The sequence below is a fragment of the Phasianus colchicus genome, chromosome 7 (genome assembly GCF_987193195.1).
Source record: "Phasianus colchicus chromosome 7, bPhaCol1.hap1.1, whole genome shotgun sequence".
Classification (NCBI taxonomy): Eukaryota; Metazoa; Chordata; class Aves; order Galliformes; family Phasianidae; genus Phasianus; species Phasianus colchicus.
The window spans coordinates 3,167,522-3,182,477 of NC_143442.1; the positions used below are offsets into that span (position 1 = coordinate 3,167,522).

General features: G+C 40.3%; 1 protein-coding gene and 2 long non-coding RNA genes across 4 annotated transcripts in view; 2 read left to right on the forward strand and 1 right to left on the reverse strand.

Moving 5' to 3' along the window:
• LOC149917176 (uncharacterized) overlaps positions 1–14,956 on the forward strand; it is a 226,912-nt gene that overhangs the window by 196,328 nt on the left and 15,628 nt on the right. The window lies entirely within an intron of this gene.
• LOC149917177 (uncharacterized) lies at positions 1,641–6,047 on the forward strand. Its single transcript, XR_016467973.1, has 3 exons — positions 1,641–1,819; positions 2,197–2,268; positions 4,604–6,047. It is a non-coding gene; the product is annotated as an uncharacterized LOC149917177 (long non-coding RNA).
• On the reverse strand, positions 8,130–13,021 carry LOC149917178 (uncharacterized). 2 transcript variants are annotated; one of them, XR_016467975.1, is made up of 4 exons: positions 12,719–13,021; positions 11,116–11,213; positions 9,839–9,928; positions 8,130–9,728 (listed from the first exon to the last, which is right to left on the reverse strand). It is a non-coding gene; the product is annotated as an uncharacterized LOC149917178 (long non-coding RNA). The 2 variants fall into 2 exon arrangements; XR_016467974.1 differs by lacking the exon at positions 9,839–9,928.

Consider the following 14,956-nt stretch of genomic DNA (forward strand, 5'->3'; position numbering starts at 1 on the left):
TTTTCCAAGTTCAAAAGTTCTGAATGAATGAGACAGTAAGGAGGGCTTCCTATACTTTGCACAGAGCTCCAGGTTGGCAAAGGATGAAAAATGGCCAGGAAGTGGTGGAAAGCAGTGAAGCCAACTTTTGTTACAGGCATATTTTTTCCATATACAAAGATTCTACTTCCTGGCCAGGCCTCGTTTCTCACTGAAATCTCTCTGCCATCCATACACATTGAAAATATCATGTTCCCTGGTTGGTCAGCAGACACAGATTTGTTGGCACTGGACACAGTCTGGGTTGGGTACCTGAGGTCCCACAGTGGTGCTGGGTTGATGCTCTCCCTGGCTCTAGGTGATGGTAAAAAAAACTCAGCAGTGAACGAGATGCTCTGGGGCACTTTACCTTTATTTCTGCTTCAACTTTGATAGCCAGGCCCATAAAAGAAGTTCATAACACCACCGCGACTCATCAGTTCAGTATCACTGGCGGTGCAGTCAGCAAGAGGTTTTTGGCTATTTTGCTATTTTACCTCATTAAACCCTTAACTACATCAGCCAAAGCTCACCTCTTCATTTATTTAATGAGCTACTGAGTGTTATTAATAACATAACCCTGGACAGCAAGCGGCAGCTCTCAGCCAGGAGCCTGCTGGCCGTGCTGACCCTGTGGCTTTCCCAGAGGACTGAGACCCTTCTCGTGCTTCATTCCACCACTCAGGCTGCCTGGTTTGACCACACATTCTCCTGTACGTACCCCTACAGGGTGCGTTCCCCCCACTGCACACAAGCATCTTGTTGGAAAGGGACAAACAAAGGATAATACTGGACAAAAATCCAAACCCACCTTCTGTTTTCCATTATTTCATGTTGCATTTGCTACTAAACAACCATCAGATAATTTTTTTTTTTTTTACTTATTACCAAACTCATCCAGGCTTTGACTCAGCAGCTGATGGGTGTAAGCATCAATATCCCATTGCTATCCCTATACTTTACAGCTCTCATTTCCTGAGTGCTGTTAAGTGAAAATCTGCTGTGCTAGAGACAGTAACATGAAGGTAGCATTAATCAGTGCATCTGTCATCTCTGTAAAGTTTAGAATAAACGTATATTTACATCTGTATCTCACTATTTGTTTTTAAAATCAGGCATTACTTTGGTTGCATCGTTTCCAAACTCACCATTCACTATTTAGCAGCCTTCCTGCAAGACACAAAATCCATTGTGCAATAATTTCTAGCAGACTGCAGGAGTGTAAAAGTAGACAGTGCTTCCTTCAAAAAATGGAATCATCTTTCGCAGATGTAGATGTGTACTTGTTATGCCAAGATGAGACAGATGTGGCTCTATTCACTCAGGGACAGGTGCGGAGGAAGAAGAGATAAAACATTTGTAGAAAGTGTAAGCAACTGCATTGCTGTTGTTAAATAAATAAACATTCTGCCAAAAAAAAAAAAAAGTTTATTTGCTTATTTTTTTTTTCCAGAATGTTTATTTTAAGCTGCAACTTAGCTGTGATTTATTCAGATTTCTGTTCCTGCATTGATTTAGATTTATAATATGCGTTCTATATAAAAACATCTGTTTGTATGTAACTGGGGGAAGGTACCTTGGCACACACATGAAGAGCACATATGCACATGCAAACACGCAGCTAGTGTGTAGAAAATAGACATAGAGGTACATGCACAAAGGTGAAGGGTGGAAAAGTATCTTCATTAATTTAATGAGGCTTTGTGCATGTGTGTGAAGGGCTGGGAGAGAGAAGAGAAGCAGATGCTGGTGTTGTCTCCTGTGGATTAAGCCAGTTCAAGCTCTGGATTGCAGGACTGAAGTAGGTAACTGTTGAAGAGCCTCATTGGCCTTTGACCAAATGGACACTTACAGGAAAGCTCTGTACAGAGTCTTCCTCACTTACCCCATGGGAAATGTGTGAAATGGTTTGGAGCATATGAAAGAGCTTGAAACTGGATAAAAGTTGGCTCCTGTTATCAGTCCAGAAGTGGCTGGGGAAAGAGGGTCTGCAGGCAGATTGCTGGGGTTGAGGCTTGGGCTTTAGCAGAGAGAGGAGGTAACTCAGTTGTTGATTCACTTGTTAAATATATTGCTGCTTAAGTATATTGGTTGCTTGTGTGTTGTTTTGTTTTTTTCTTGTTCTTTTTGTTTGTTTGTGTGTTTTCATTAATGTTGTTATTTCTTACTGGCCTTCAGTCCAGCTCTCTGCAAATTTGCCACGGAAAGAGCTAAACTGAAACGCATTTGGCAGCACCTCATCCAAACAAGGTGGGAATGAATTGCAGAAAACTCCCCAGTAAAAAGCAAAAGACACCTTAAAGTTGTAATGATGGACAGTCCACATTGCAGACCTGTCCTCCAACAATAATAAATCCCCACGCATGAGTGCAGACAGCAAATGCTACCACGTTTCCCTTGGAGAATCCTATATTTTCCTCATCTTTGAATGTTGGGTTTAGATGATTTTTATGGTCCCTTCCAATGCAAGCCTTTCTAGAATTCTGTGATCTTGGAGACATCAATGAGGGTTTTGTGATGAATGGAAGAGCATAAAGTCAGGTCATCAGGGAGATGTTTGTCCAGGGCTTTTGCTGCATCACCTGGGCCCATGCATTGCCTGCAAAAGAGTTCTTTTGAGGTATTGATTGCTAAGGTCTGCGTTGCCTATTTGGTGCCCTGCTTTGTGCTCGTTTGTGGCCAGGTTCGTTAGCTAGACAGCTTGTAGTGTGCCAAGGACTTTGTTTCTCCTAGGAACAGCAAGTGAGAATGAATGCAGACGAGAAGAGAGGAGAGCCATGAAGCCTGGATGGAGCTGGATTGCTTTTCTCTGAAATATTTAAGCGAGTCAGGGGAGGGAGGAGAGCTGGGGATGATGGAGATGGTGATGGAAGGAGGAGTGAGGATCTGCAGCTGTAAGGAGAACCAGGAGGAGGGGGAGCAAAAGAGAAGAATGGTGTGAGTTGGGGGGGGGAGGGGGGGGAAGAAAGAAAAAAGGAAAAAAGGAGAAGAAAAAAAACAGGAATCAGGGTGGGAAACAGCAGCTGGGTGAGAGAAGGAAGATGGAAAAGATGATTTTTTTTCATTTAAAATACATTTCTTCAATCATAACACTGCAGGAGAGTGGGAATTTGCAGCTGGGCAAATTGTGCCAGAATTGTGGTCCCTGGTCAGAGGGAAGGGAATAAGCACGGGGCTCCAGGCAGCACTTTGTGCTCAGAGCAGGGAGAACTGCATGGGGTGGGCAGGGCAAAACACACCTGTGTCCCACTTCTGTGCAGCACAACTGCAAAAGGGTTTGTTTCTGTGTCAGAGCACGGAGCAGGAAGCACATCTCTAAAGTCAAGTGACTTTTCTATTTCTACAGCCTTGTCAGCTTAAAGGTTTCTTCTTTCTCTCTCTTTTTTTTTTCCCTCTTTCTTATTTCTCAGCAAGAAGGGCCAAAAGAAAAATAGCAAGTTTGTTCACCATGTGAGGTTTTTTTTTATGCTAGCTGTTATAGCTTGACCAATGAAACCAACTTCACAAAAATATTTCCCTTTGTAGGATGAACATTCAAAGACTTCACTGGTCCACGTCCAAATGTGAGATGCTATTTTGTTTGAATGCCAAGGATTGTACAAAAAAAAACCACAGTTACAGAGGGCATAATATTAATTCTCATGAAGTCTTGAGGAGCAGCAGTCACGTACTGTTCAGTGAGACTCAATGAAATTTCCCTTTTTGCATATTTCCATCACTATGTGTATGGGTCTTCCATGTATGTCAGCAGGAGTAGGGGAAAGCAGACTTCTTGTTTGCTCCCCAGGGAAGCTGGACATGCAAACTGTGTTGCAATGATACTATTACTTCCTGTACATTTGTATTTTCTACACCCAAGCACTGATTTGCTCCTTATTTAAGCAACATTTTCTTGATAAATTAAAAAAGCAGCAATAGCCATTACTGCAGGCTATATACAGCCTCTAATATCACTTAAGCATATTACAGAATATAATATCTGGTACTTAACGACTAACTTGCATATGAAAGCTCACATAATGTCTCATAAAACCCTTAAAATGGCTTCAGTTTAAGAGTCTCTTTAAAAAAAAAAACACCTTCAGGGAATATTGTAAATGAAGTAGCACTCCAGCCTTAGAAAAAAAAAAATCACACACTTGCAGAAATTTTTAATATAAATTGAACACATTAAAAATTAATTTTGCATGACCATTTCGCATTGCAGTGCCAATGCATAGTTAAGATAAGGCCTTAACTCTTCTTTGTTTAAAGTAACATGGAAACGTGTCTCGCTCTTCGTTATCTGTCCATAATTAAAATTTTCATTAATCAGAAATTGGAACCCCATCCTCTTTAATGACAGCCCTGGCTGGAGATCAATGAGACCCTACCTGTTTCACTGAGGAAACTTGGTGTAAACTTTTAGCAAGCTCATTTAAAAAAAGGCATGACCTTACAATTAGATATGGCTGTGCAGAGTTGCGTGCATGTTTATGTCTTAGGTTAGTCAGGGAGAAGAATTTGGTTTGCTGGTCTGTTTTATGACAATTTGCTCACAGTAAACTTGTAGATTCTCCAGTAACGTCAATCGTCATCTTTGTAGATTCATCTGACGTAAGTGCTGGCATCAAAAATGCTATACCAAGAGACAGTCTGAAGATACTACACTTCAGTAGGACGTATATACAGAAGAGAACTTTGTCAATTTTCCTCTTCTTCTGCAGTTTTTTGGTTAGACTCATGGCCATGGTTTCATGGCGAGGAGTTCCCCTGTGAGGTGTGCTGAGCTCTGTGCTCCATACAAGTGGTGACTGCTCCTAATGGCTGAGAAACACCCTAATCTTTGAGATGTCACTGTGTCACGGCAGGCAACAGGATGTTCCCTGGTTGGCCTTTATTGAGAGATTTGCTTGTTTTAATACCCAAAAAGTGTGATAACTTACTCCTTTCTTATCTTATTTACCTGAAGGACTTAAGTTTACAACCACATTCTGAAAGCTTATGTGTTATAAAAACTAAAGAATATTACAAAATTATAATTCCTGACATTCATCTATGTCAGGGATTAAAATCTTAGTGAATGTTCATCAATTCCATTGGAGGTGTAGAAGCAAAATAATTTGCAATGTGGATTTCATCACTCCTATGGCTTCATCGCTCTTATGGCTTCTTGGTCAATAGTGCCTTGTTTATATATTTCTTTGCAAGTTTAAATACAGTATTTAATTCAAACTCAGGATCCTTAAGGCTGGAAAAGACCTCTAAAATCCCAAGTCCAACCAGCCCCACCATGTCCACTGTCCATGTCCCTCAGTGCCACATTTGCACAATTCTTGAACAGCTCCAGGGATGGGAATCCACCACCTTCCTGGGCTGGCTTTGCCAGTGTCCCACCACTCTTTCAGAGAATAAACATTTCCCACTATCCAAATGTCACTTGGCTAGTGGATGTACCTTCAGAAGAAGTGCACAATAGAAGTGCTTCCTCCTCCCTTCCCAATTTCATCTCTTTATGTGTTTTATGCCTATAGATTATGAGAACCTATGAGGTAGAGTGATAAGGCTGGAGGGCCATCCTCACCACACTTCATGGCAACATGGTCCAGCACCTGGGACACAGGGTGCTGAAAGACTCTGTGGTTTTAATTGACCTCTTCATCAAACGTACCCATCTACTCTCAGAGCTGATTTCAGGTTGGATTTGCGTGTATCTGCAGAACTGCCACAGATGTACGTGGCAGGAAGTTCAATGTGAAAATTGTCACGTTGTTCTTTATGGGAAAGATTCTTTCTACTGCAACACTGCAAGAGAATAAAAAGAAATTATCTTTCACTGCAAGTCAATTTGTGGGACATAATGGCACAATTTAGAAAGGAATATTGCAGACAGTAAGACCACTTGGATTAGAAGTCTTGAATCAGTTTGCAGGGCTATATATTTCTGTAGCGTTGTGTTTTGTTGTGTGGGGAATTTAATAAGAGATGTAAATCTAAAAACCATGATGGTATTTCCATAAAATATAAAAGATTCATGTATTATAAATAGATACGATAAATAAATTATTTATGTGAACGTATATCTGTGTGTGATTGTGTGTATGTAGGCACACATTCACTTTTCTTTTTGAACTAATTAGTGGTGAAGTCATCTATCGTGCGTTGCCCTGTGACCTGTGCAAGAGCTTTAATGGCATTTCCTGCAAAGAGCTGAAGGTAGAGCCTGCTTTGTGCTGAGCAGCTCCAACTCATTCAGGTGGGGAATACAACAAGCCACAAGCAGAACAAAGCTATCCAAAGTGCCGAGGCAGCCCTGAGCATCACGATGGCAAACCTGAGCCCCAGGTATGACACACAAGGCATTGCATGGGTTCCTAACATCACCATTCTAGCAATCTGCTGCATGTTCCTCTGCATCTTTCGGCGGCAGCCGCACTGTGACAACGTTTTTGCTGCTCTGATTGACAATGTTCTGCACAGTGTGCCAGCTCCCCAAAAGCACGTGCGCTGCTCATTAGGATTAAGTCACACAAACTATCTGGTAGGCACTTAAGGCTATAGATTTCTCCTTGGTAACCTGTTCATCTAAAGATATCCAGCTATACAGCCTCCTATTTTTAGGATGGGTGGGACTTGTCTAAATAAAGGCATGAGCAAAACAAAATTGGAGGAGGGCTCCAGAACATTAGAGAAAAATCCTGTGTGACTTCAGTTATGTTATTAACTTTTCCACTTTTGCTGCAGAAGTTGTTTCTGTCAATATTTTACTTTAGCTGTGCTGAATGGGAGGAAGGAGCAGGGTCCAAGCAGATGGCTGTCAGCAAACTGATGATGGCAGTTGAGAATTAGTGTCCAAATACAGTATTTAAAACTTGCTACAGTACATAGTTTCCTGCGTACGCATGCCAAAATAAATCTGGTTTGGAGAACCTTTCGGGATCTTTATTTTATTTTTATTTGGAGCTTATTCTATTAAGAACAACTAAGCAGCAGCATACCTTCGCCTTGCAGGAGGGTGACTCCATCAGATATCAGATACTGAATCAGATGAACCAGAAAGCCCTCCCCAGCGTTTCCTCGCTCCAGCTATTGACTATCTAAGCATCTCTAAGCGTTAAGATGAATGATAATTGAGCAGTAGTATTAATTTGCACCCGTTTTTTTCCCCTTGCTCACTCCCCCATCCACAGGCACTGTAAAAACCTCTCCTTGTGCCTGCTGCTTTTTTTCCTCCTCCAGGCAGCCCTCCTGTATTAAGGGATGGGTACCATCGCTTTAGGAATATCTGACTTTAAATTTCCAGGATGCTGAGCAGAAAACTTCCAGCACCTGAAGCACCTCTGCCTGTAGCAGATGAGTGCTGCAAAAGGCAGTGGCTATTTTAGCTTCAGGTCTGCGTGTGACTAATATGTTGTTGTAGATACCTGGCTGCATTGAGGTCAGAGCAGGGGCAAGCTGTCTCTTCTGCAGTGAATTAGAGGCTTACATTCATTATCTTCCAATACCTCATTAAAACAGCTTTAATGTGGTGAACATTTGATGGTAGACAAAAGCTTTAATCTTGCGAATATCAAACACACCTGTGTTACATTTCCTCTTGCGAGCAGTTAGCAGAAACAGGTTAACAAGCTATTTTAACTCCTTAATCTGCTGAATTTGCGTGGAAACCAGACTTTCACCAGTCACCTGAGTTTGAACTCCAAAAAAAAAAAAAAAGCAGCCCGCTAACACCCCTAATTTATCAAGCTCTTTTTTCAGACTCTGACTGCTCTAGACACTTTTAATCATCTGTTTAATTTTGCACCTTTTTTTTTATCCTGATATATTATATGCAGGTTATACTTAAGGCCCAGATTTGCCCTATTTTTCTTCCTCATCTGACCTAGATTCAAATTTACACACTGTGAAATAGCTAATAAATCCCCATTAAGGTTGTAAAAGGTGAAGGTTCAACCAATGTGCAAGTCATCAAGTTCTAATGTAAAACTGAATGAGCCTTGATATTAGCAGCAGCCTCAAAAAGTGAGGCTGAAAGGCTCTACAGGTTTCCAGCTTTTTTTTATGGGAGGCCATGCTTAAATCACCTAATCCGAGACAGCTCTGCTAAGCCCATACGACAACAGTGACAACAACAGACCCCAATAACAGCAAGGAAAAAATAACAGCTTCTCCGAACACGAGATGCTGGTGATTTTAATTTGTACCACCAACACACTTTTTATTTTCCAGGCATTCCATATATTTTACTGCAAGTAAATACGGTTCAATAAATATTTCCTAATAAATGCTACGACCTCTAAATACAAACATTCACGCAAAGCCATCGTAAAACTTTTCTTTTGTGTATCAATCCGTGTTTCTGAAACAGAGGTGTTTTTAGTTTGCTGTTGGAGGCTCAGAAAAGTACTTTGTCAGTCCAACTTGAGAGCACTTTTTGTCTTACTAGCCATAGAAAGTATTACAGTGATTTACAGAGACATGCTGAAAGTAAATTATGTTGTAAACGCCTGTCCCTTGGGCCGACAAAGAATCACAGGGAAAAAATGCAAAAAGTTTGAAATTCCCAACAGCAAAGGTTGACAGGAAAATATGGTGTTGTTTTTCTATGAGTAAAAGTAACTTTTATGTTGTGTTTTCCCATGAGAAATTATAAACTTTCAAAGGAATTTTAGTCTCTTGTATGCACACATAAGAGCAATTTATCTGGTACTGCCCCAGTGAAAACACTGTTAAGACTTTAAAGCTGTTAGAACTATGGCTGAACTTCATCTAGACTGCTACTACTTATTTGTTCTTGCTGCCTCTTCTTGTCAAAACATTTACTCAGACTTCGAAGAGTTGCAAGTTGGCAACGTGTTAATAATATTAGAATGCATTTGTGTCGGCCATGTGGCTGCAATATTTGAGTAAATTCATCACTTATTTAATGAATAATGAATTCACGAGAGTAGCTATGGAGACGTAGAACCATATGTAGTAAATTAAATGGGAACTTGTCAACGTACAGTAACAGCGAATGTCACCAAAGTAGTTTTGTCTGTTTTATAGCAGCGGTGATGCACTTACATTGAGATTGGTGTGTGTACTTTTCCTTACTACGTATAGTTCACTCACATTTTTTCACACCTAAGTTGTAACAGTGCTTTCCAACAGGTGTGACGACAAAGTGAGAATTTACACGAGTTTCTCTTTAGGAGCAAGGGTGGAAGAACGTCAAGATATTCAGCCTGCAAGTAATTAACATTTTGAAAAGATAGTTACACAACTGCAGAGGTTTGTTTATTTTTTTTTGAAAAAGTCACAAAAGAGGTGAATGGATATTACTCAGATCAGTTCTCAGCTGCCCTAGAACACAGTGGAAACTCCAGATATCAAGGATGTCTTCCAAAACAATCAGCAGGGAAAAATCAGGCCTAAAGAATAGCAACAGTTCTGCAAGAAATTAATAGGAAATTATGAAAATAGGGTAGTGAATAATTTCAGAAAGTTGTGCCCACATTTCTGTTTGTATTCAGAGCTGTTAGCAGTTTTTTGGACATCACATCAGGTCTCGCTGGTGCTGTGTGCCCCACTTGCAATGTTCAGTGGTTAGCAGCACATCTAAGAGTTGGAGGAAGTTTCCAGCTGGGGATTTATAAGGAGGGATTTCAGGTTGGCTGATCTTCAGCTTCCAACTCTGATAGTATCCAAAGATCTTAGAGAATCCACATTCATAGGCTCCACCAACAAAGCTGTGAGAAAAACAATGTGTAACTAAACTGCGTTCATGGAGCCCTAAGTTTGGAGCTGTGTAATGCTAGCAAGCATACCATATTTGTGTGCATGGCTAAATTTAACTAACCTGGAAAATATCTATGGTGCAACCCAAGTAGCTGTAGAACTTGAGATCTTGAAGAGTTGACCAGACAACTTTGTATTCTGCGCTGATGTTCTATTTTTGGTGTAGAAAGAGAGAACTTCCTGTTTATCTAGCCAAAGGCTGTTTGTGTTTATAGGAGGCATAGCTTCATTGCTATTCATCCAGTTCCAACCCCCTGCTGTGTGCAGGTCACCAACCAGCAGCCCAGGCTGCCCAGAGCCACATCCAGCCTGGCCTTGAATGCCTGCAGGGATGGGGCATCCACAGCCTCCTTGGGCAACCTGTTCTGGTGCATCACCACCTTCTGTGTGAAAAACTTCCTCCTAATATCCAACCTAAACCTCCCCTGTCTCAGTTTAAAACCACTCCCCTTTCTCCTATCACTATCTACCCTCATAAACAGCTGTAAGAAGCTGTTAGAAGACTGCAACCAGCAAATATCTAGCTTGTAATGGGTTCTGCTTAGGACATCCTTGAGGCTGCAGAAATTTTAAATGCTCTAAAACACCCGGAGATGTTTCAAACCATATAGTTCCAATCTCGTCTCTTGTTGGAGAGTCTTATGCCTAAAAAGTAGTTCCTGAAGAGCTAGTTTGTGCCACTGAGCCCAGTGAGACTACTGTCATGACTGTATTATCCACTTACTGCCCCTCTGTGCACAGTAACCCAGACCTCATCCTCCTAAAGACACAAGTCAGGCAATGGATCCATTTTTACAAACTTAGCTCCTGGGATCTTCTATCTAAGATTCATTACAATGGGTTCTTGAAATTACGTGTCACACCTACAAAACTTTCCCTTTATTTTTTCAGCTGTTGAGTTGTGTTACATCTCCTCATGTCACGTCATGTTGAATAGCATTATTGCCTTCAGAAATGACGGGATAGAGCGTGACTTAATGTGTTTTGAATGATGTGACACTATGTGACATATGTCATAAAATCATTGTCAGCCATCAAAAACAGTGACAGATCAAATTCAAACAAATCTTACTATATACTTTTAGTGGCTACCCAATCAAGTAAAAACAAGTATTTCAAATTGTGAGCCAAAAGCGTGGGAGTGTGACTCATTTTCGGTCAGTCCTTATATGCTTAACTTGTTTTACATTTCTTCCACATTTCTTCACAGTGTTTTATCCTTTTGGTGGGGAGGAAACTTGTCTAGTTCATTTATATTATTCAAATATTGTTCATATTTGTCAGTCCATTATTTCTAAAAAGGTTTTGTAGTCGTTTCCATGAATCATCTCCATTTACCTTATCTTTCCCGATGCCTTTGAGTTATTACTGTGTTATGAAAGTAGCAATATTGTGGAAAAGGTTGAATTTGTCATCTTGCAATGCAGCAAACAGAACTATCAAGGAAAAGGAAACAATTTTCTGTTATTCTACATCTGACGAATACGATATCTATTCAAAAATACCATACTAGTTTGTTTCCACCCTATAGATCTGCTCATTGAATGTTAATAATAAGAGATGTAAGACAGGAGGGAGAAAATTAAAAATAGCTTTGCAAATGAATTGCTTCATCTTCAGACATCTCCCATCTTCAGGATGGGAATAAGCCCAAACTAAGCTTTTCAAGACTGGAGTTGGGACAACTGGCAATATCCAGCAAGTTAGACCATTGTATTACCATTGCACTATTTGCAGATTCAAAGGCTGAAACTTTTCAGAGGGGAAAGGCATCGTCATACAAGTGAAGAGATGTGAAAGATTGTGTGGGTGCCATCCACCGTTGTGATCACATAAGGGAACCCTGAAATGTCATAAAATTCGACTTTGATCTGTTGTCACTACTGTTGGTTGTATGGAAAATTAACACATTTAATTAACTGCCTGACCAAAGCAGCTGTTACCTTACATAAAGCCTTGAACACTGATGCCCAGCATATCCCACTAGGTGTTTGAATGTGCCAGTGGCATAAGACTGATTATATTTTTACTGAATGACACAGCATGATTCCTCTTGCAACACGTTCAAGTCAAGACCATCTTTAAATTCTTCATTGCCCATTGATGCTCCAGACCAAGTTGCTTAATAATGCTGTTGTTCAGCCAACAGGATACACCACACATCAAAACGTGTTTGGGCCAAACCTGCTCCTTTAGCTGCTTTTGTTCTACAAGCCTTCCTGCTGCCTACACCATGGGTACATTTGGCTTGTGATTCCCATCACTGGTAGTAGAAATACTATTTTATTTATATTCAATTTCTATCATTTATGGCAGATTGTGCCCTAAATTTTTAAAAATTATCTTGGCCACAAAATTTCAAATTAGAAGTAAACTATCCAAGTCAGAGGCAACTTGAAGTTCAGTTATTTTCACCAAAGTTATTTTCATAACAGTATTCATCCTGTGCAGCAAACATCACATTTTTATACATAGTTTTCCGATGTTTGGAAGTACTTTTCTGCTCTACATTTCTGTGTATAAATCCCATTATTTGTATATAAATATATAGAGAGTAAGCCTTTTCCACGTATATGAAATATTTCTGAGTTATTATGTTATTTAATTAATGAGAAGGATATGCTGCACATAACGGAACATTTTCTAAATGCCATTGTCAAGTTATAAATCAAGTTTTGAAATACAGCAACCTCTGGACATGGAGAATTCTCTCTCAGTACTTTTACTACTGATTACCACTCCATTCCCCTTTTGTAGTAATTGAACAGATCAGTACGATGGGAAACAGAGGTGTAACGATAAAGAATCAGCACGATAGGAAGGTGCTATATAGGAAGGTGCTATATAGGAAGGTGCTATATAGGAAGGGAAGTGCTATATAGGAAGGGAAGTGCTATATAGGAAGGGAAGTGCTATATAGGAAGGGAAGAAGATTGCTCACCTGTATCAGAAGATTCCAGGTTCAAAGAGGAAAGCTCCACCAGGAAGGGATCTCTAGAAAGAGATCCTGCCCAGTTGCAGTCAGCCCTTAAATGGGGTCTAAGAGAGGTGCACCCTTCCAGTCATAAAGGTGAACTGCCTTCACCTGTGCTCCCAGGGCTGACCAGGTCCTTTCCTCAGGTGCTCAATCAGTGGTTCAGGCTGTGACACAGCAGTTCCCATACACCTTTCTATGCTGTAATAGCCACTATGTGTTGTAGCAAGCTAAGAGTGTACACTGTGCACAGAAGAGGGCAGTTTCTCAGGCAGAAACAAAGTGGCACAGCCTCACCGATTTCAGAAGAGATATTCAGGCTTAATATGTGGCCATTAAATAATATCTAACTTGCATACAGTATTTTCTTCCACAGGTTTCAAATCATTGCAAGAGAAATAGACCCCAGTCCTGCAAACATTTATGTGTGCGTAACTGTGCATAGGGGAATAATCCCATTAAATCAATGGGATTACTCGTGTGCATAAAGTTAAGCATGTGTGTAAGTGCTTGCTGGAGCTGGGCCTGAGAGAAATGACAGGGTTTTTGAGCCACTCATACAGCGGGTGTGAATGTTCCTATTCTGGTTGTGTAGCTTCAAACACTCCCCTCAAAGTCAAGTGATATTGTGAAGGAAAAAATTGCCCTTTTTTCCATCGACTCAGGACATTTTAAGAATCTGTAAACAATCTACTGTCATAACACAAGCACAGCTTATAGAGAGGTCTCAATAAAGCTGAACAAATCAGTTATGGGCTGAATTCACTGACAATTTGGGTGCCTACAAGGTCTTATGACATATCCTTTTGTATTTGCAAGTTTATATAAATGGACTTGAATCTAAAGGTCGTAAGCTATGTGTACATGTGAATCATGCTTTATTTCTTGATAATCTTGATAGTCAAGTGGAAGTATAATTGAAAACTAAAAGAAGCAAACAAATAGAAATAGCAATTATGAAATCAGGGGGAAAAAAAAGCGGTCCTGTTTGTACATAAAGAGAAACCAATTCAGCCTAAGTCAGGGGACACAAAAGTTCGCTGTGTAGGCAGGAGATGACTGAGTCAGAAATATTTTGGGAAAAGAGCAAAGAGAATGCAGTGCTGTGCCTAAAAAGTCCCGTTATCCATCCGGGGAACAGCTAAGAACTTAGGAACAGAAATGGAGAGAACTTCTTTTCTACAGTTCCTCTTTCAAAGAGTCACAGAATGGTTTGGGTTGGAAGGGCCCTCTAAGATAATCTAGTTACAATCACCTGCCTCAATTCTCAACCAGAATTTAAACAGTTCTTAGAGCTGGTCAGAGGTAGATAAACCCAAGCAAGGATGTATCTGCTCATCATACTCATAGCTCCATAACTGCTACATATTAGGTGAGTACCCCCCAGAGATCAAGAGCAGGTGATTAAAACTGGAGAAATTCAATTTATCCTTTCAGTATTTTGTTTGTCGAATAAACCAGTGATTTACAGTATATTGACTCAGACCCTCGTGCTGCAGAATAGACCCTTGAAAACAGCCAGTCTTTGAAATAAACACAGAAATATTAATATATAAATTATTAGTATTAAATATCAAATATAAACATATACGAAATAGCAAATGTGAGTAAGTGACAGTACAAAGCATAGGGACTAAAACTAGCGTGACCCCTATATATTACAGAAATAAAAGTAGAAAACTGTGTGTGGTCTCCCTCTGATGCCATACTCAGGATTTTTATTGCAAACACCTTTCTTTAAACACCCATTCAACATGCATCCATCTGTCAGGCAATGTTTTCCACAGCAGTGTTAATGTGCATGTGCCCCCATCCACTTTGGTAGTTCACACCTTTAACTAGGGCTGGAACCAGAGTGAAATAAATAGGCTTGCACAGTTTGAGTATGAAAGGCTCAAAAACGTGAGAGACGCTCCATCACAAAGAAGGAATAAAACAAAAAACAAAGGACTGAGGAAGGGCAGAATGCAGGTTTGAAAGGCAGTGGGCTTTAAAACCTTTCTTGCAGATACCTCTTCCAGAAAGTAAGAATGACTGATCGCTCGGAAGCAGAATAGAAAGTAGTACCCAATGAACACATGCATTGGCTGAAAGAAGAACCCTTTGCTCAGCTCAGCTGTACCTTAGCTTGTTTGAAAGACATCTGGTTTTAGATTGCGTGTCCAGAAAGGCTTAAGAAGGCTTCTGCTTAAAAAGACTTCAGTT